Source organism: Alexandromys fortis, unplaced genomic scaffold (genome assembly GCF_014885135.2).
Source record: "Alexandromys fortis isolate MF-2015 unplaced genomic scaffold, M_Fortis_MF-2015_v1.1 scaffold_28, whole genome shotgun sequence".
In the NCBI taxonomy this organism is placed as follows: domain Eukaryota; kingdom Metazoa; phylum Chordata; class Mammalia; order Rodentia; family Cricetidae; genus Alexandromys; species Alexandromys fortis.
In genome coordinates this window covers 9661380-9681464 of record NW_026067901.1, presented here as the reverse complement: position 1 = coordinate 9681464, position 20085 = coordinate 9661380, and positions in this window count along the sequence as shown.

Sequence of the window (20085 nt, the reverse complement as noted above, 5' to 3'; positions counted from 1 at the left end):
TGAACTTGATTATTTCTTGTTGTCTGCTTCTTTTGGGTACTGTTTCTTCTTTTTGTTCTCAAGTGTCCAATTGTGTCATTAAAGAGAAAGCTCTCTGATTTTTTTGTGTAGGCACTTAGTGCTGTGAATTTGCCTCTTTTGTGTCCTATAAGTTTGAGCATGTTTCATTTTCATTCAATTCTAAACAGTTTTTAATTTCCTTTTTAATTCTGTCTTGACCTAGTTTTTATTCAATAGTGAGTTGTTCTGTTTCCATGAGTTGTAAGTTCTCTGACTTTTTCCCACTGTTGTTGATATCCACCTTTAATCCCTGGTAGTCAGATAGACTGCATGAAGTTATTTCAATTTTCTTGTATCTGTTGAGACTTCTTTGTGTTCAGGAATGAAGTCAACTTTGGGGGGGGGGGGACATCCATGAGGTGCTGGGAAGAAAGTATATTCTTTTTTACTTGAGTGAAATGTTCTGTAAATATCTGTTAGGTTCATTTAGTTTATGACACCAGTTAGCTCCAGAGTTTGTTTACTTTCTGTCTGGATGACCTTTCTATTAGCAAGAGCTGGGTACTGAAGTGTTTGAGGCTCAATATGTGATTTTAACTGTAAAAGTGTTTCTTCTATAAACTTAGCTGTCCTTGTGTTTGATGCATGCATATTTAGAATTGCAATATCCTGTTGGTGGATTTTTTTTCCTTTAATGAGTACATAACGTCCTTCCCTATTTCTTCTGTTTAGTTTTGGTTTGAAGTCTTTTTTGTCTTATATTAAGTGAATACACTGGCTTGCTTCTTGGGTCCATTTGCTTGGAATAACTTTTCCATCCTTTTACTTTGAGGTGATGTTAAGGTGTGTTTCTTGGATACAGCCAAAGCATAGATGCTGTATTTTAATCCAGTCTGTTAGTCTGTACCTTGCTGGAGAATTGGGATTATTGATGTTGAAAGTTACCAGTGAGCAGTGTTTGTTAATTCCTGCTGTTGTTGTGATGTGGGTTGATTTTTCCCTCTTTTGATCTATTGTTCTGGGATTATTTATTGTCTTAGTGTTTCTATTGCTGTGAAGAGACACCATGGCCACAGCAACTCTTATAAAGTAAAACATTTAAATGGAGTGGATAACTTACAGTTTCAGAGGTTCAGTTTGTTATCATCATGACAGGGAGCATGGCACCATGCAGGCAGACTTGGTGCTGGAGTAGTAGAGTCTTATGTCTTGCAGGCAACAGGAAGTCAACTGAGACACTGGGTGGTATCCTGAGCATAGTAAACATCCTGCCCCACCCACAGTGGCACACCCACTCCAACAAAGCCACACCTCCTAATAGTGCTACTTCCTATGAGATGGTAGGGGCCAATTACATTCAAACTATATTTATTCTTTGTATTTTCTTGGGAGTGGTATGTAAGTAGAGACTGTTTGTTTGTTTCCTGGCCACTCAAACCCAAATAATAACACAGAAACTATACACTTTGGCCAATAGCTTAGGCATATTTTTAGCTAACTCTTACATCTTAAATTAACCCATAATTCCTATCCATGTTAGCCATGTGGCACGACATTCTCATCTTGCTTCCTCTGTGTCTGGGTGATGACTACAGCCTGAGCCTTTACTCTTCCCAGAATTCTCCTATTCTGGTTACCCTGCCTATACTTCCTGCATGGCTACTGGCCAATCAGTGTTTCATTAAACCAATACAAGTGAAATCTTTACAGGCCATTGTCCCACAGTAGTGGTAGCCTTCTTCAACTTGACATTTTCCTTCTAGCATCTTCAGTAGAATTGCATTGGTAGATAGATGCTACTTTAGTTTGGTTTTATCATGGAATGTGTTTCTTTCCCCATCTATGGTGATTGGAAGTTTTGATGGGTATAGTAGTCTAGGCTAGCTCTGGGGTCTCTTAGAGTTTGTAGAACTTTTGTCCAGGCCCTTCTAACTTTTAGGGTCTCCATTTAAAGGTCAGGTATTATTCTAATCGGTCTGCTTTTATCCTATTTGGTCTTTTTTCTTACAGCTTTTAATATTTTTTATTTGTTCTTTGTGTTTAGTATTTTGATTATTATGTGTCATGGGGAATTCTTTCCTGCTCCAGTCTATTTTGTGTTTTGTATACTTGAACCTTGATGCATAACACTTTCTTTAAATTTGGAAATTTTTTCTTCTATGATCTTGTTGAAAATATTTCCTGTGCCTTTGACCTGGGTCTCTTCCCCTTCCTCTATTCCTATTATTAATAGATTTGGTATATTCATAGTGTCCCAAACTTCCTGGATGTTTTCTCCTGAATTTTTTCACTTTCTTTGACTGAGATATCCATTTCTTCCTTCTTGGCTTCGATGCCTGAGATTCTCTTCCATCTTCCATGTTCTGTTCATGAGACTTGCCTGTGAGATGTTTTTGTTTGACTTCCTAAATCTTCCATTTCTAATTTTGCCTCCGTTTGGGTTTTCTCTAATGATTTAATTCTACTTTCAGGCCTTGAAGTATTTTCCTCCTCTCATCCCTCTGCTTGTATTTTCATAGATGTCATTAACAGATGTGTTCAGTTGCTCTTTGAGGCCCTGAACATATTCGTAATAGCTATTTTAGGTCCTTGTCTTCTGCTTCAGCTGTACAGCACTTCTCAGGGCCTACTGTAGGGTCGGCACTCACTGTGTCTCTGCTGTATCTGCATGCTCTATAAACTGTTTAAAGAGGCCCTACAATCTCCAGCTTTGACTTTAAACTTTTCTATTTTTCCCCTTATTCTATTTTTGCTTTCTTGTATTTGAAATGTTTGTTGTTGTGTTTTTACACATAGAGGAACCCTTCTTCCTTCTGTCACCTGATGCTGTGGTATCCTCTCTGCAGAACACAGCAAAAAGACACAATCTTGGAAGCAAAAAGAACTCTTCACGGTACCCTGAATCTGCTAGCACCTTGACCTTGAACTCCCAGCCTCAAAACTCTATGAAGTAAAGCCTTGTTTTCTACACATTACCTTGGTAAGGTGTTTTACAATAGCAGCACACAACAGACTAAGTTGGATGGCGTTAACATGAAGAAGACAGTACAAATCCAGGTAAGGAAAGAAAGCACAGCCAGGGGCGGGACTTCCTACAGTGATTCGGGTATGACTGACAGAGTAGTGGGAGAGTTGTATGTGGTATAGGAAGGGCTCCTTTGGGTGGGGCATGCAGACTGTGGCCTGTCATGGCAGGTTTGTGCAGAGCCCCGAGAGGGAGAGGGCAGAAGGGGATCATCACGGCTGGGTGGGGTAAGCAAGAGGGGAGGGCAATCCCCAGTGACTTTAAGGTTAGCAGAAGTCATGATAGGAAACAGGAACGGGAACATAGGCAGCAAGAGGAAATGCCATGCCCAGACGAAAGAGGCTTCTGGCACACTTTGAAATGTCTTAATTGATATAACACCAAACTTGGGGAGGGATTAGCCACAGCTTGTGGACGTCTTCTCTTAGATTAACTCTCTACTCACAGCTCAGGCCTAGGGACACTAAGTAAGAACTTTCACAGTTGCTCCTGGGATAATATCTTCTATTGGAGCAGAAATTTTATCGCTGCTTTATAAAGTCTTTAAAATGGCATCTCCATAGAAGCGTTTGACAGTAGCCCCCAGATTGGTGCAAGCATAATTGCACAACCCCAGTCTCACGGCGAGGGCATCTTAGAGTCGGGAAGAAGCTGTTCTCTAAGCTGTTATTTTCATTTCTCTTTAAATAAATGTTTACGTGTCTCATGAAGTAGGTTCCCATGCTAAAAATTTTTCACATTTTTAGCTGTAGAAGATAAACCGTGAGGAATCAGGACACAGGCAGTGGGTGCCGGGTCACTGCTGAGTCAGAGCAAGGGGACTTAATCACTGTGCGGTACTTCTGTGTTGCTGCTCTGAACTGAACTCTGGAAGACACATGTCTGGGGAGACGGGAGCACATCAGAAAAAAGAATGGTGACAGAGGGTATCAGGCATCCAATGAGAGGAACCAAGACACCCTCTTAAATACCAAGTCAGCTTGTGCAACCAGGAGACCACGGGGTGACTACCACCCCATCAGCTGCTTTCCTTATCCCTAAGAGTTATTACATCAGCACCCACTTCCACAGATGCTGGTGGGAAAGAGCACCCCACAACGCTTCAGGCACACTAGTGTGGGTGCATGCCAGAGATCAGGTTCTCAGACAAACTGGCAAGTTGGTTCTGTTGTCAACAAGCTTGTACAAAACAGAATAAAAGTGGATGCTTGTGCTGTGTTCATCTTAGTTCTTTCTTGTTGTTGCTGTTGCTGCTGATGCTGCTGTTGTTTTCATTAGCTTATTATTCCCAAAGATATCACCACACATCAACGGGGCTTCTTGCTGATGAAGGGCCCCGTTACCCTAATACATCATGCCCACCCTTCAGTCTGACTGTGTGAAAGCCTTGAGCTGTGGCTGGGGTTTGATGTCATTTTCCTGTCTCCTCTACACTGCGCAGCCTGTCCTGAGGGCTTGGGGCTTAAAGATGGCAGCAAGAACCAAGGAGCTCTGCCAAGTGATGCTGGCTGCTTGGATTTAGAGTCATCTAGGAGGCTCGGGGAGCTCTGCGCTAAAGGTCACTCTCAGTTCTCCCTCCACCTGGGATAAACGCAGACTAGGGTGACATCATCCCACCTCGATGACAAGAAGAACAGGTCAATCACAAACTTTAGCTTCTTCTGGCCACTCCTGTGCTGAGATCTCAGGGAAACTGCATAAATGAAAGTATACAAATACAGGCTGCCCAGAGCACTGGTAGCCAGGAATGCACATCTCCAGGGGCACAGGCCTCCAGGGACACACTGGGGCCCTGACAGAACCATGGGAAGGGAGGCAACCACCAAGGAATACAAAGAGATTCACGGATAACTTCAGCTAATAATGAAGGTTAGCCGTGACTATGGGATGGCTGGGTCCTCAGAGCCAGGTGGAAGCAACACTCATACCTGCGCTCCTCTCCAGCGAGCACAAGAGACCTGCACAGGGTGAGATGATGGTTAATGTTGTCAATCTGGAAGACTCTAAATGCACCTAGAAGACACACATAGAAGGAGCTGACGTGAAGAGAACACCCAGCCTTGACTTCTAACACTGGCTACCACCTGGAAACTTGAGCTGTGCTGGGGTGGAACAGAAACTGGGGAACAGCAGAAGGAAGTGCAGGCTCAGATCATGGGGCCACAACAAGGGGTGTACAGCATCACCCAGAGGCCAGGCCCCCCTCAAGGGTGACTCAGCATCCATGCTTCCTGGTTGGGAACCAGTTTGTAAAATAGAAACGGGAGGGGGCACCAGCTGGTAGAGTACCTGTATCGCATTTATGAAGTCTTGGGTTGGACCCCCAGAAACTCCTATACCAGGTATGGTGGGGCATGAAGGAGATCCCCAAATAGTGGGGACTTTCTTCCAGCCCAGGATTAGGCACAATCAACACCCAAACACCTATTTTCACGGAGAGATCCTTTATTAAGTGGGGAAGAAAAGTTAAAGTGGCTGCATTCTGACTCAGGCAGAGAAACAGCAGCACATGGTCTTGCAGGTGTCGTTTTTAGAGGAGGAAAAGGGGAGGTGTGTGTTAGAATGGGCTAGGGTGCGGTGGTTAAGAAGGTAGGGAATGAGAGAGAAGGGGGAGGGGGCAAGGAAAAGGGGGAAGGGGTATCTGTCTCGGGGGACGAAGGACTGTCTCTGGATAGAGAGAAGACAGACATGACCCATAGGCAAATGGCAGTTTATAAAATCAAAGGGGAGAAACCCCGTGTTAGGATGAGGAGTTTAATTTTAATTGGTCATGTTAATTAGGTGAGCCGAAGGGGGGGGGTTCTGATTGCTGGACCTTGGCAGTCAACCTCGGGAGAAAGAATTGGCCAAATAAGGGAATAGACCTTGGTGGCTAACTTTAGGAATGTAATCTAACCATTTTTTAGCAGGACAGCAGGAATAGGGAGAAGGGTAAGGCTTGCAAGAGCCACATGCTCCACTGGGCAAGTGTCCCTTCAGTGCACAGATGTAACTTCATCACTCAAGAGGAAAAAAACAGAATTCAAAAGTTCTAGGTCATCCTTGGCTACATAGAAAGTTCAAGGCCAGCCTGAGCTACTTGAGACCCTGTCTAAAAAAGGAAGCAATAGTCATCCTAAGCTCGCCTAACATTCTGTCAAGTTTTGAATAACTTAAGATGGCAATAGCAGGGTTTCTAGGTATCTTAGTTACCTTTCTATTGCTGTGATAAAACACCATGACCAAGGCAACTTATAAAAGAAAGCATTTAATTTGTGGCATATGGTTTCAAATGGTTCGAGTACATAATAGCAGAGCAAAGACGTGGCTGCAAGAACAGCTGGGAGCTCACATATTGAACCACATGGAGGAGCCAGAGAGTACACTAAGAAAGTCAGAAGTCTTTTGAAACTTCAAAACCAACCTCAAATGACACACCTCCTCCAAGAAGGCCACGCCTCCCAATCCTTCCTGAACAGTTCCACCAACTGGGGACCACATATTCAAACATAAGATCCTATGGAGGCCATTTCATTCCAACCACCACCACACTAGGCATTTTCCACAAAGCAATAGGACAAAGGCAGGTGAACCTAGACCCAGCTTTCCTAAGAACCACCATCCATGTTTGAATGATCTCAGGGAAGGCCATACCACAGCCTGGTGCTGTCCCTAGCACTGAGGGCATGGTGACCCTGTTTCTGCACCAGGCAGATCTCCCAGCCAACCCTGAGCTTCTGCTCAGCGTCTTCAGCAGTCCACATCAGAGGTATCTGTTCCCACCATCCATCCCAGAAGCTGGAAGCCCGTGGAGAGATGTGGGAAAGTCACTTCCTCCTGGAGGCTGGAGGAGCTGGTCCACTCCTTCCCTACCTCTCTCCTCTGCTTATGGTCCCTTGGCTGCTAGCCAGGGCACTCCAATCTATGTGTCTGCCTTCACGTGGCCTTCTCCCTGCAGCTCATGTAAAGAAAGTCATTTGTCATTGATTTAGGCCTCACCCACATCCATAATGATCTCATCTCGAGTCCCTTAACATAATTACCTCCCAAAGCTCCTTTTTCCGATGAAGGTCACATTCTCCAGCTCTGTGTGGTAGGTCTGCTCCTCGGGGGAGGGAGAAACAGGGGGTCTGGGGGGCTCTGGGAAGAGTTCCCTAACGTGTCAGCCAAAAGGAGACCAGTGGAACACCATGGTCCATCCTACTTGAAGGATACCAGAGGCTGGCCCTGGTGACCACTGGCCAACTAAAGTCTCATCGTGAAGACAACAGACTGGCCTCCTGTGACTGAACTGCAGCACAACTGGAGGAGCATGACAAATTTCTAAAAATATCCACTTCTTCTTTAGGGTGCAGTTTAATTTGAGGAATGAAGGTAATCTTGAAATATTAAAGTTCTTTAGTAACGAATGGTGTTGTTGCCAATCAAAACTGAAATGACCACCTGCTTAGGCCACAAAATGCAGGAGACAAGCAAGGGGCTGCCGCGGTGGGGAGACCACAGCAGTTCTCGCAGCGGAAGAACTGCAATCAAGCCTGTATGTTCTAAGAGTTCACTTCGTTGGTTGAATTGATTCCTTGAGCTGAGTCTCATTTAATCATTGGCTGCGTTAAGACCACCTGCAAAAGGAAGAAATGCCTCAAGAGGGAGCAACCTTCTAGATTCTCCCGTGGCGGGTCCCTGGCTTTTGGAGGAAGGTTATTGCCCTGTGGGCAGTATGACGGATGAATCATGACAACCCAGCTGGGCCGTGTGCCCAGATATTGAGCCAAACATGATTCTAACTGTTTCTGTGAGTGCATATTTCTGGCTGAAATTAGCATTCATATCTGGTGTTTCCTAAAAGCCAGTGGCCCTCCGTGGGGCTATTGGGCCTCGTATAAGCAATGGAGAGTAGACAGAATGGGCAGAACTATTTCAACAGAGACTCAGGGGCCAACACAACTCTTCAGTATGCTGCCTGTCCCAACAATGCTGGACTCGCCACTATCATTTCCTTCAAACACCCAAACATAGAACAGGCAGGAGGGCGTGGCCTAGCTGCCCATTTCTCTGGGCCTCTATGACTTTAACACAAGCAGAGAGGACACTCTGGAGGCTCTGAGCTGTAATTCATCCTCCATCTTTTATACACTTCCACCAGCCAAGGCCAGGCTCCCATTGGGCCCTCAGTTCCACCTGGCCACCCACCTATAGTGTGTACATAGGAATTCAATGTGGGCAGCATTGAGGGAGAACCTATGTCTTGCAGGACATTCCCCCAAAGGACCACTGTGGGTCTATTGTGAGCAGAAGCCCCAGGCCTAAACAAGTTTACAGCAAGCCACTCTGTCTAGGCCCTTGTTGTTCCCTGATACCTGTACCTCTTAGTTTTTGTCAACCTGACCCACACTAGAGTCAAACTTGAGGGAAGAGGAACTCCCAACTGGGAAGATGTGCCCCCCCCAAGACTAGCCTGTGGGCATTTTATTAATTAATGATTGATGTAGAAGGGCTCAGCCCACTGTGGGTGGTGCCATCTTTAAGCAAGTGATTCTGGGTGGTATAGGAAAGCAAGCAAAGCAAGCCACAAGAGTAAGTCAATGAACATCCTTTCTCTGTGGCCTCTGCTTCAGCTCCTGCCTCAGCATCCCTCAACAATGGGTTGTGATGGGGACCAATAAGTTAAAGAAACCCTTTCCTCACCAAGTTGCTTGCAGTCACGATGTTTGTCATGGCCATGAAAAGCAAGCTAGGACACCATCTGGCCCAGGACTGTCCTAAACCGTGCCTCAGTAGGAGTAAATGAAACCTGGTTAACACAGCTTTTCATCCAGAGAACAAACCCCCATACATGGAGAAGTGTCCAAATGGTGGAATTTGGGGACTGGGGTGAAGTGCTAACTATATGTGTTTTATTGTGACTATGTGACAGTTAACGGTCTAACATCCGTAATTACGTGGATCTTTTTAACTCCAGAATGGCAGGGTCTCCCGTATGGCTCAAAGGGGAAACTGAGGCAGGGAGAGGGCAGTCTATATGAAGTTCACCTGTAGAGATGGGAGCTCCAGAGCATGGGGTCCACATACTCCTAGGAGGCCCTTCCAGGCACCTCCACCAGCTGCCTGGCTCCTCCCCTGCCCTAGGAGTCTCCTTCATCCGAGAGAGCCAGATGGGCCATCATGGCCCACTCCTGGCCAGGTTCTTGCCATCTGTCACAAAATCTAAATTCTGTGACACCAAGGTGACCAGCAGGGCCTGAAACCTCAGCATCTCCCTGGACAGTGTGTCGTGAGCCAACTGCTGGCGTGTTTTCCAACCCCTCTGAAGCTTTGTTTCTGTGTGATGCTGAACACGGTGTTACTGAGAGACCCATAGCGAACAAACCTGGGAAGATGACCAGGGAGGGAGCAGGCCATGACCCTCCAGCCTCTCTGAATCTTTCATCTACGTATGTCTTGATTCACTCCACATCACTGACTACTATGTACACAAACATTTGGTGCTTGATCCATAATTTTTTTTAATCTATGAAAGCTGTTTTGATACCACAAGTTGAAATGAAATATTTCCCTTCGGAATTTAATGAAATGCTTTTCTCACTTTGTGGTTTTTCACAAAAATCCCCACTGCGGGGGAATTTCAAGGCAAAGTCTTTGCAAAGGAAAAGACCCAGGAAGTTTCTGGAGACCAGGCAGAGGCCATTGAGGCTGGTGTGGCTGTCCAGGAGCTCAATCTGTGTACAGGAAAAGGACCTGAGCCCTAGGGGCAATTGCCAAAGCATAGGTGACCTTGTGGCTGAAAAGGAAAGATCGCAAGTCTGCCTCCTTACCTTAGAGTCCTGGTCCAGGAGTTGGTGCTGAAATGACATCTTGATGGAAACTGTGGTTCTGGGAAGGGAGGATGCTGACCCCAGGAGCAGAACCAGTAGCAGGTCTATGGCTGAAGCCTGACCCTTGGAGAACAACCCAGCCTAGAAGCCATGCCTCGCTCACTGCCCAGCCCATCCAGGCCTCTCAGATTCTATCCATCCATCAGATCTTACAGTATATTCTGACCTTTTAAGCAGGGCAGAGTAGGGCCTTCTTCCTTGAAGTCAGGGTGATTGCTGAGATGGAAGAAGACTGGACCATACCTTGTAATCCACCTATGTGTTTCTGAAAGATCCCTGACCTTTCTTTCATATAAGGAGGGCACACCAAGCATTCAGTTCCATGTACGTGAAAGAGGAAGTCCCACTGAGCCACTGAGGTCAGACCTGGTATGTCTACAGTGCGAAGTGTGTGTGGCCAGGGCTCCAGGTGACCCGTGACTCCCCCAGATGCAAGCCCAGAGCCTGCACCGCAAAGTATGGGGATGAGGGTGCCCTGAGAAGCGTTGAGGCAACACTGCTGGGCCTCTAAACCCTAGTCTGTGGGAAGAAGAGGCACAGGATAGGGATCGTCAGCAGCAGCTGCCCTCCTGGCAAATGTTGCTGTTTTACAGAAATGCACCTGCCAAGCCCTGTGGAAACGTCGGAGCCAGGCCTTCTCCCGGGCCAAGAGACTGGCTGGGACTTTGATAGGTTCTCTGACTGCAGCCTGAGTGTCGCTCAAGCTGTGTGCTCAGTCAAAGGGCACCGGTTCTGGACCATTCCTCCTCTGTCTACCAATGAGCGCCTCCATGACGTGCCACCGCCCAGACTGACGAGGAGCCACCGGCCCAAGAGATTTATTAAACATCCAAACATAATTTTCCATTAACATTTCCTATTTTGGCATCTTAAAGAGAGTGGAAGTTGATTTCAGTTCAACATCCTGGGGGGAAATTAGCTCGTTTTGCTAGCGTGTCTCGATAATTGCAGTGACACCAAGGTTAATTGCTTAATCTGGACTGCCACTGTGCGGGCTGAGAATTCCCCGCACAATCTGGGCTATAATTAGTGCCAGGGCGGTGGTATTTGGAAGCCGGAACAGCAGACCCAGGCAAGGTGATTGTGGCTGTGACAGAGGGGAAGCTGTGGGCGGCCCCTCCCTGGCCCGGCAGCCTTGCAACGCCTGGAGATGTATCTTTACAGGCCACGGAAAGTGACAGGCTGCCCGACTGCATCTGCTTCTGTTTGGGGCAAACCGAGGACATGAAACTTTCTCTACGTCCATTCTATTCTTTGCCGGTCACTCTAGATAGTGGTGGCCCGGGACCAAAGACCAGGATACCCCGTGGAAATTAGCAGACAAGTGACAAGGGCCTATTCACAGCGGATACTGCTCTCTAGCCAACACCGCAGACACATGCTGAGGCTTATCACACGATTACAGTATAAAGGAATGACCACCTCAGGAGGCTGGGCTGGGGGGGGCGGGGTTAGTGGGGAATATCACAAGTGCAAAGCCTGCCTGCGCTAAAGCGTGAGTTCAAGGCCAGCCTGGGAAGTTTAGTAAGAAATAAACATAGGCTGGAGTAGAGCTCAGTGATATAATACTTATCCAGCATGCAATGGATTCTGTTCCCAGTACTACAAAACTACATACATACATACATACATACACACACATGCATACATACATACATATGCACATGCATACATACATACTCACATATATACACGCATACATATACACATACATACATACATATATGCATGCATACACACACATACATGCACACATGCATACATACATACGTGGCTAAGCTGATATTAGGATCAGCTGCCAGTGGCCTCTGAGACTCAGGCTGATTTGCCACATTTGAGAACCATTTACTCTCACTCCAAAGGGACATAGAAGATGGAAGAAGTCATTCTAGGACATTCCAGGAGATGCCCAGTGGCCTGGACACCATCCCCTCCAGCCCTAAGATCATCTGACAACTCAAGTTCAAGAGTTGACACCACTCCTGTGTGGAGCACAGCCAGCAGCCAGCAGGAAGAGAGAGAGGCTCTTAGAATACTGCATTAGTATTCTAGTATAATTGTCATTCCCAGGTTAAAAGAGCCACAGAGTGCAACTTGCCCTTTGGGGCAAGCCTTTCTCATCCTTTGCTCTCACGAACAGCCTGGTGCTCTAGGTACACTCCCCTATGCCTACATTGCTCCTGTCCCTGGCTTATCGCCTTGCCATAAGGCTGAACTGCCAGGAGCATCAGGGACTCCACACTCCAAGGGGAGGGGCAGAATGGGACCCCATTCTGCCTTGCTGTAGGCTCACCCCACCCATACAGGGAGCGCAGCCACCATCAGCTCCAAATGGGAGGCAGAGTACAGTTGGCCTCACATACAGTTGTGTTTTTATAGTGATTTCCTCAGAGTTTGAAACAAAAAGTTAATTTTTTTAGTAGTTTCCATCACCTGATGACACGAAGTGTCACCAAGTTGTGCACAACAAAAATGCACCCCCGGCAGGCACATATCTCTGACCCTTCTTTAGCCAGTCCTTCCCTGCCTAGGTCCTCATGTTTTCCCAGGAGTGTCTGTACCGCTCACCCTTCAGGCTCTGCATGTGCTTTGCTAGATTTGTAGGCATCTATTTATAGCAGCATGGTTAGGGGTTTTCTTCTTTTTAATTTCTGATTTGCAATTATGTATTGCTCATACACCAAAGTACAGGTGGTCTTTGAAAATTGACTTTGTATGCTGCAATTTGCCTTAACCGTCGTATTAGTCCAAAGCCAATCACCTCTCAGAATGAGACAAATTCATTCCTTCCTTTCCAGACGGTCCTTTTTCAGCTCCTCCTTCCCTATTGTGCTAGCTGTGTCTCCAGGAGGCTGTTGGGCAGTCTCTTTCTTGAGTCTCAGTTGTGACGATAACTGGAGATGTTCCCATAAGTACCAGCCAAGGGCTGAATGGAACCCCCAATCCACGCACTGAAGCCCTTAGTTCCAATATGGCTTTTTAAAATGAATCTTTTGGGGAGGTGATCTAAGTCCAATGAGGTCATAAGGATCAAGAGGGTGGGGAGTGCGGGGACAGGTAGGACAGGAAATATTAAAGCAAGAACTCTCCTGTCTCATTCACACACAGAGGAGAGGCCATCAGAGGCTGTGACATAAAGACAGGAATCTCCAAGCCAGGAGCAGGCCTCTCCAGGAACCTGCCCTGCTGGCACCCTGGTTGTGAACCTCCAGCCTCCAGACTGTGAGAAACCAGGGCTGTCAAGTTCTGAGTATATGGTACCTTTGTCATGGCGGGCAGAGCTGATGAAGGCAATGGCCTTTATCAGTTTATTCCTGTGTTGCTGAGGTTTTGTTTATTTGTTTTAGTTGGGGATTTTTGTTTAGATTTACTTATATAAAATTTATACATGCTCTAATTATATGAAGTTTGAAATTTATCAAATGCTTTCTCAGCATCAGTTGAGATGGTCATGTGTGACCAGTTACCTTAGCTAATGATGTCATCTGGAGCCAATCTTGAATTCCAGATGAGCCCTCCTCTGTACTTGGGCGTCATCCTCTATACATAAACACACCACTCATTCACATCCTACACACAGGCATGCATGCACACACCATACCATGCACACACACCATACACCACGGTGATGAAAAGGACCATTGTCCCACAGCTAGCAGGGAGATCTCCATAAAATCGCCCAGAGGTTTGGAGCTTTCAGTGTCTCAGATGCACCTGTGACTGACTGTATGTGCTCATGTAGAGTTTGTGCTGGTATCTTTCTCTGCAGAAAGGTGGATGAGAATCTACAGTAACCCACAAGGGGATGTTCCCAGGCTAGAAGTGTTGGTAGAGGCCAATAGTTCATTTCCTGACCTGAAATAATCTCACAGAAACTATATTATTTGCAATACAGTTTGGCCAATTGCTTAAGCATATTTCTAGCTAACTCTTTCTTACATCCTAAACTAACCCATCTCCATTAATCTGTGAACCACCACTAAGTCGTAGTCTACCGGCAAAGCTTCAGCAGGCTCCAGCAGAGGCATTTGTCTCCTCTGGTAGCTACTTGGCTTCTCACTGACTCCGCCTTCTTTCTCCCAGGATTCAGTTTAGTTTTCCTGCCTAGCCCTATTCTGCCCTATCACAGGCCAAAGAAGCTTCTTTATTCATTAACCAATAAAAGCAACACATATACAGAAAAACTTCCCACATCCTAGAAGCATCAAGGACTCTCTGGAAAGATCTGCCTCTGTGACACACACAGTCACTCTTCGTCTGTCACACCCTACACACACACATGTATGCACTAACTGGTGAGTGTGCCATGGTTGCTCCAGCTTGTCCCCAGACACCCACAGTCAGCACATTCTGTAGGGTGTGTCCCTGTATGCTCCAACTGATCCTCAGGGAGAACCAACAATGTTCTCCCTGAAACAACTTCCCTAAAGCCACACTTTTAACTCAGTTCTCTGAAATCCTTGAAACATGGGAAAGCTTTTCTTTTTTTTCCAAGACAAAGTTTCTCTGTGTAGCCCTGGTTGTCCTGGAACTCACTCTGTAGACCTCAATCCCAGAGATCCACCTGCCTCTGCCTCCCAAGTGCTGGAATTAAAGGCATGTGCCACCACTGCCCAGCTATGAAAGGATTTCTTATACCTATGTAACAAAAAGAAATATGTCAATAAATATCTCTAGAGCAGTGGTTCTCAACATTCCTAATGCTGCAACCCTTTAATACAGTTCCTCCTGTGGTGACCCCAACCACAAAATTATTTTTGTTGCTGCTTCATAACTACAATTTTGCTAGTTATTAATTGTAATGTAAATATCTGATATCCAGTGTAGCTGATATGTGACCCCCCAAGGGTCACAACCCACAGATTGAGAAAACACTGCTCTAGATACTTGTTTAGGTAATATGATGCCTAATTTTGGTTGCCAACTTGACTGAATCTGGAATCAACTAAACCATGAACTGCTGAGCAATCTTGCAAGGAATTTTTCTTGATCATATAATTTGAAGCAGGAAGATCCACCCTAAATCTGGATGGAACCTTCTGGTTACAGGCCAGATAAAGGTCATGGGAGGAGGAAGCTTAATTTTGTGCCCACCTATCCTCACTCTTTCTGACAAGTTTATATATCCATTGGCTGAGGATTCCTTGAAGGCCAGCAGCTCTCCAGGAATCCTCCAGGACTCCATTGTCAGATTGGGACTACTGAGACAGCCATCCTCACAGACTGAACGACTACCAAATTCTCTACTGCTCCAGTATAAGGCAGACATGGTTGAGCTTCCCAGACTGCATCCTGTAAGCCAGTCTAATAAAGTCCCCTTTGCCATCTATTCATTCTGTCGGTTCTGCTCTTTTAGGAAGCCCTGATTAATAGAGGGAGGTTTAGGTGTCGTGAGATTATACACCAAGAAGTGCTCTCTGAAGCTTAGTGCAAGGGTGCTAACAGTGAGTACCTAAATCTATTCAGACACCTCCCTCCTAGGGCAGAGGGAACAGCAAAGGGCAGATGGACCTGAATTCCACACGGACTCTGTGTGAGGGTAGCAGCATACAGTCTCTCATCCAACCACGCTGTGGTTAGAGCCCCTACTTAGGAATTACACAAGTTCAAAGAGAATGGATCACACAGACATCTGCCCTGCTTGACACTGTCGTCAATACACCATAATCCCAAGAGGAAGCATGCTACCCCATGATGGAGTCAATATAGATACTTGATGCATAGTAAAGGGTTTTGAGCAATGCCCGTGTTCTGGAAATAAATGTAAATGTCTCTTTGACCATAAGTTAGTTATTGTCTTCTTCTGGATTGTCTCTAGCTTCCTAGCATCTACGTTGTTCATTTTAAGTTTGAATTTGTGTTGAGTTCCTCTCATACATCCTAGCGTGCTAGGCAAACAACTCTACCACTGAGATATATCCCCAAGCTCTGTTTTCAGCTGTTTGGAGCACAGAAAACATTGCAAACCATCGGCATTTACCTGAACCTGGTGAAGCCCTCCATTATGACTAATTTTGCCATTCTTTTCTCAGCAGGGCTAGGGGTTCTGAAGCTGGAGGCCTCAGGATTTGTGGGTCTTCTGTGTGCAGAGTGCTAGGAACAAGACGAGGAAGAGGAGCACTATATCTTTGCTCGCACCCTCAACAGCAGCTATGTGGTCCCATTTTAAATGCCCTTAACCAAGGGTGGTGACCCGAGCCAGAAGCAGGTGAATCTCTGTGAGTTCAAAGCCAGTCAGGGCTACTTACTGAGACCACCTCCAAAGAAATTCTCTCTTCCTCCCTCCCTCCTTTCCTCCCTTCTTCCTTCTTCTCTTCTCTTCCTTCCTTTCTCCCTTGCTTCTTTCCATTCTTCCTTCTTTGTCTTCTCCATCAAATTATTCTATTATATTAATCAAACAACAATTTATTTTATTTCAATAGCCTTCTAGAAACTATGTCAAGTTTTAAAGGAAATCTTGAAACATGAAACTACACTACACTAGTGAAACCTACACTAATTTAGGATCAAAATATAGCACTGTTTCTATTTTCTTACAGTTATATGGTCTAGTCAATACAGACTGTGTAGGAAAGATAAAACCATCCCACTGATCCTGTCCAAGAGAATGGCACAATGCTTCTCTATGGATTACCAGCAAACTTTCCAGAAGGTTTCCTGTAATTTCACAACTGTCTGTTTTCTTTCTGTAACATCCCACACCACCCTCAGCCCCAGAGACCCTTCACAGCAAGCTCTGTGGGACTCCGAGATCTACTGACCCATGGTCAATGGCTTGAGGGTTATGACCTAGTCATGCCTCCGCCACCCTCCTGGAGTCACACCAGCTCTCCGCCACTTGGGAACCTGGGGAGTACTGGTTGAGCAGTAGGAATGCTCACACACACAAACCAAGCCCAAGCTCTGCTCCGTGACGCCAGGAGGTAAAATCTCACATTGAAGTCTTATCTGTGGAAAGTCTTGTTCAAATTTTAATTATATGAACGTGAGGGGAGTGCACATGTGGCTGCAGTATCTGTGGAGGTCAGAAGAGGGCATTGTGTCCCCTGGCGCTACAGCTGCAAGTGGTTGTGTGCTGCCCAAGATGGGTGCTTAGAGAATGCTGACCACCACAGTGGGACCAGCGTGGGCAAAGTGTCTCCAGCCAGAATGACAAGAAAAGGAAAAGGACAGTGCAGGTCAAGAGGTGACGTGTTTCCAAAGATTCTTGGGAGAAAGGAGCAGGGACAGAGGTCTGTAGAGGGCCTCTTCTGCAAGGCTTGGAGAACAGGCTCTCATCCCTTTGGGGCAGAGAAAGCATCCTTGTCTGGGGCCCTCCTAGCTTTCAGGTGGATGGAGCACGACAGGTGCCTTCTGTTGTCGGTGTTCATGCCAAGGCAGACTTCATGGGGCCTCATGCAGGCTCTTCCCCACTCTTTCCCATGTTTGGAGCTCCTTTGAGCTGTGTAAGGAGCAATAGACAGGGGCCTCAGGTTCAAGGTGCTTTCCAGCCTCTGGCAGAAATCAGGGAATTCAGGAGGGTGGTACATGGGCCACAGGGTTGGAGGAACAGCCTGTGTGAGCATCTCTGAGATAAAGCTGCCAGCTCCCAAGTGTGTTCCTCATAAGGACACCTCACAGTATCAGGAACATCAGCCAGGTCCAGAGGGACTGGGCATCTCCCACTGACCAGATGAGCAGTGACAACCAGCCAGTTGTCAGCAAGGGGACTTTCCAGTGCAGGTGACTGCAGAGCAAGAAAGGAAATGAATCCTGACAGTGACCAATGACCAGCAAGCTCCTGTCACCCTCAAAGTTCCTCCTCTGGAAACAAGGCGAGACTATCTTGATCCCAGCAGTATGATGTCTGGGAGTGGGCCAAGGCTCTGTGTGTATCCCCTCTATGGACCTCCAGTCATCCAAAGTCCTCAGGAACACCCAATAATATCTACTTATATATTTCCCTGTTTCTTTTATATAGTATCAAACAGGTGTCCTGGTACATATGTGGACAGTCCCTGGGAGTCGGCTCTTCCCTGCCACCATGTGATATCTGGGGACCAAGCATCAATTATCAGGCCTACACCCAGGCACTTCTACCCACTGAGCCATCCCACCAGAGTGAGGTGTCAGAATAAATGAGCAGGCTCTCCTTAGCAAAGCTCTTCCCGTCTCCACGGCTTCCATCAGCCAGGCTTGGCTGAAGCCCAGCCAGGCAAGCGGCACGCTGACTGCCAGCCATGGCAGGCAGAGACACCAGCCTCTCTATTCAGGGAAGTTCTCATGTCAAAGCTCACAGCAGACCGTGTTATTGCTCTGTATTTGCTCGGGGATTAGTGCACAGACTTTGGAAGCACTAAGGCTCCTGTGATCTCTGCCGGCATGGCTCTGTGTAGTTACTGTCTCCACTGTGCAAACAGAAAGTGCATCCGTAGAACAGCAGCAACAAGTGACCGTGTCTACTCGGGTGACATGAGGCCACCGAAGGCCACTCCACTGGACCCAGTCCAAGCTGAGCTGACAAAGAGACGAGGGGACGGCCCTGTGCCACCACCTCAGGGATGGTTCTGGGTATCCCATCTCAAGCCCCATTCATGCTCAGGAGTCTCCCCAGAAAGTCACTATGGGAGTACGGCTCATCAAGAGGGAACCAGAAGCCTTCATGCCTCCTGAGAGGCCCATGAGCTCTACTGCGCATGTTTAGATCCTTCCCAATAAAGAGGAAGTGGGGCAGGTGGGGCAGGAGACCAAGACAATCCAGCCAATACCCAGAACAGAGTTATGATTCACTGGATGTAAGGGGCTGCTGTTTCCAGGAACACAGATCCTAAGAGAGTCGCTGAGCAGGACGTGGAAGGTCTGCTAGCTCCACGTGTCTTTCAGCTCAGTGGCAAACATCCCAAGAGATGGCAGCCATCCCCACTCAGGAATAGAAGGCCCACCCAGCCCTGCTGGAATCAGCATTTACTCCCCTCTTCATGAGCTCTCACCCCTAGGGACGGCCACATCTCCCTCACTGGCCCTGTACATCTCCTGTGGCCTTGGTTAGAGAGATCAAAACTGTTCCGATCCCCACCTCTGCAGTCTCGAGTGTCAACCAGTCTCCAGGACCGGGTACCAGCCATCCACTCAGCTTAATAGCCAGGGTCTTCCACTCCCTAGACAGGCTGTTGGGGATGGTGGTTATCCGGCCCCATCAGTGATGGGAGAGCTGCCCAAGTATGGAGATTTGGGGACCAGAAAGTCCTGAGGGACCCCTCCCCACCCAACCCATAGCAGAAGCACCTGGGAGAATCCACATTGGCTGCAGAAACTGAGACAAAGGAGAGGACCAGGAAAGAGGACACTTCTGCAGACGAAAGACCTGGCTGATGCTCAGGGAGCAGGAGGGTGGGGGAATAGCAGGTGCAGACCTGGGAATGCCCTGTCATGGGATGCTGTCCTCTGAGCATGACGTAGCTATTCCATCCTGCCAGCTGTGATGACCCACACAACTGTACGAGACTGAGCCCGTTCATGCGCCATCATGGAGCAGAGGGGGAGCTCATAAGGCCCACCCCTCCTGGGGCTTGAGAGGGGGTCAACCGCTTCTGAGAGAATGAGAGTCACTTTCTTCGATGGTGACAACCCCGCATAAGCTATGCTACTGTGAGTAATCCTAGTTAAAGCCCGTGGGTACCAATTCCTGTTCCCTTTCTGGTATTGTGACAAAACACTCTAACCAAGAGCAGCAGAGGAGCAAAGAGGGTTCATTGGGCTTATGATTGTCATAGTCTATCACTGAGGGGGTCAGGGCAGGAACTTGAAACAGAAACCGTGAAGGAACATTGCTTTCTTGCTTGCTCATGGGCTCATGCCCTGCTGGCTTGTAAGTCCAGGACCACCTGGCATGGGAATGGTGCTAGTGGGCTGGACTTCCCTACCTCAAGCAATAACCAAGATAACCCCCCTCAAAATCAACATGCATCTTTACTTTGATCTATATTGTTGATGCCTTATCTGGGGTGAAATGATTGTTCTCTCATCTTCCAGGAGAGGTTCACACAGCTCTAGCTCAGGGGTATGGCCACAGGTTGGCGAATAACAGCAGATCTAGGCACTAATGGCTTTCTGAAGTGCCAGGACCAAGGGACCAGAGCCAGAAGAAGCTGGGTACAAGGGAACTAACTCCACCAGACCCACTGTCTGCAGATTCTTACCTCCAGGAACCCCAAGAAGCAGGTGCTGCTA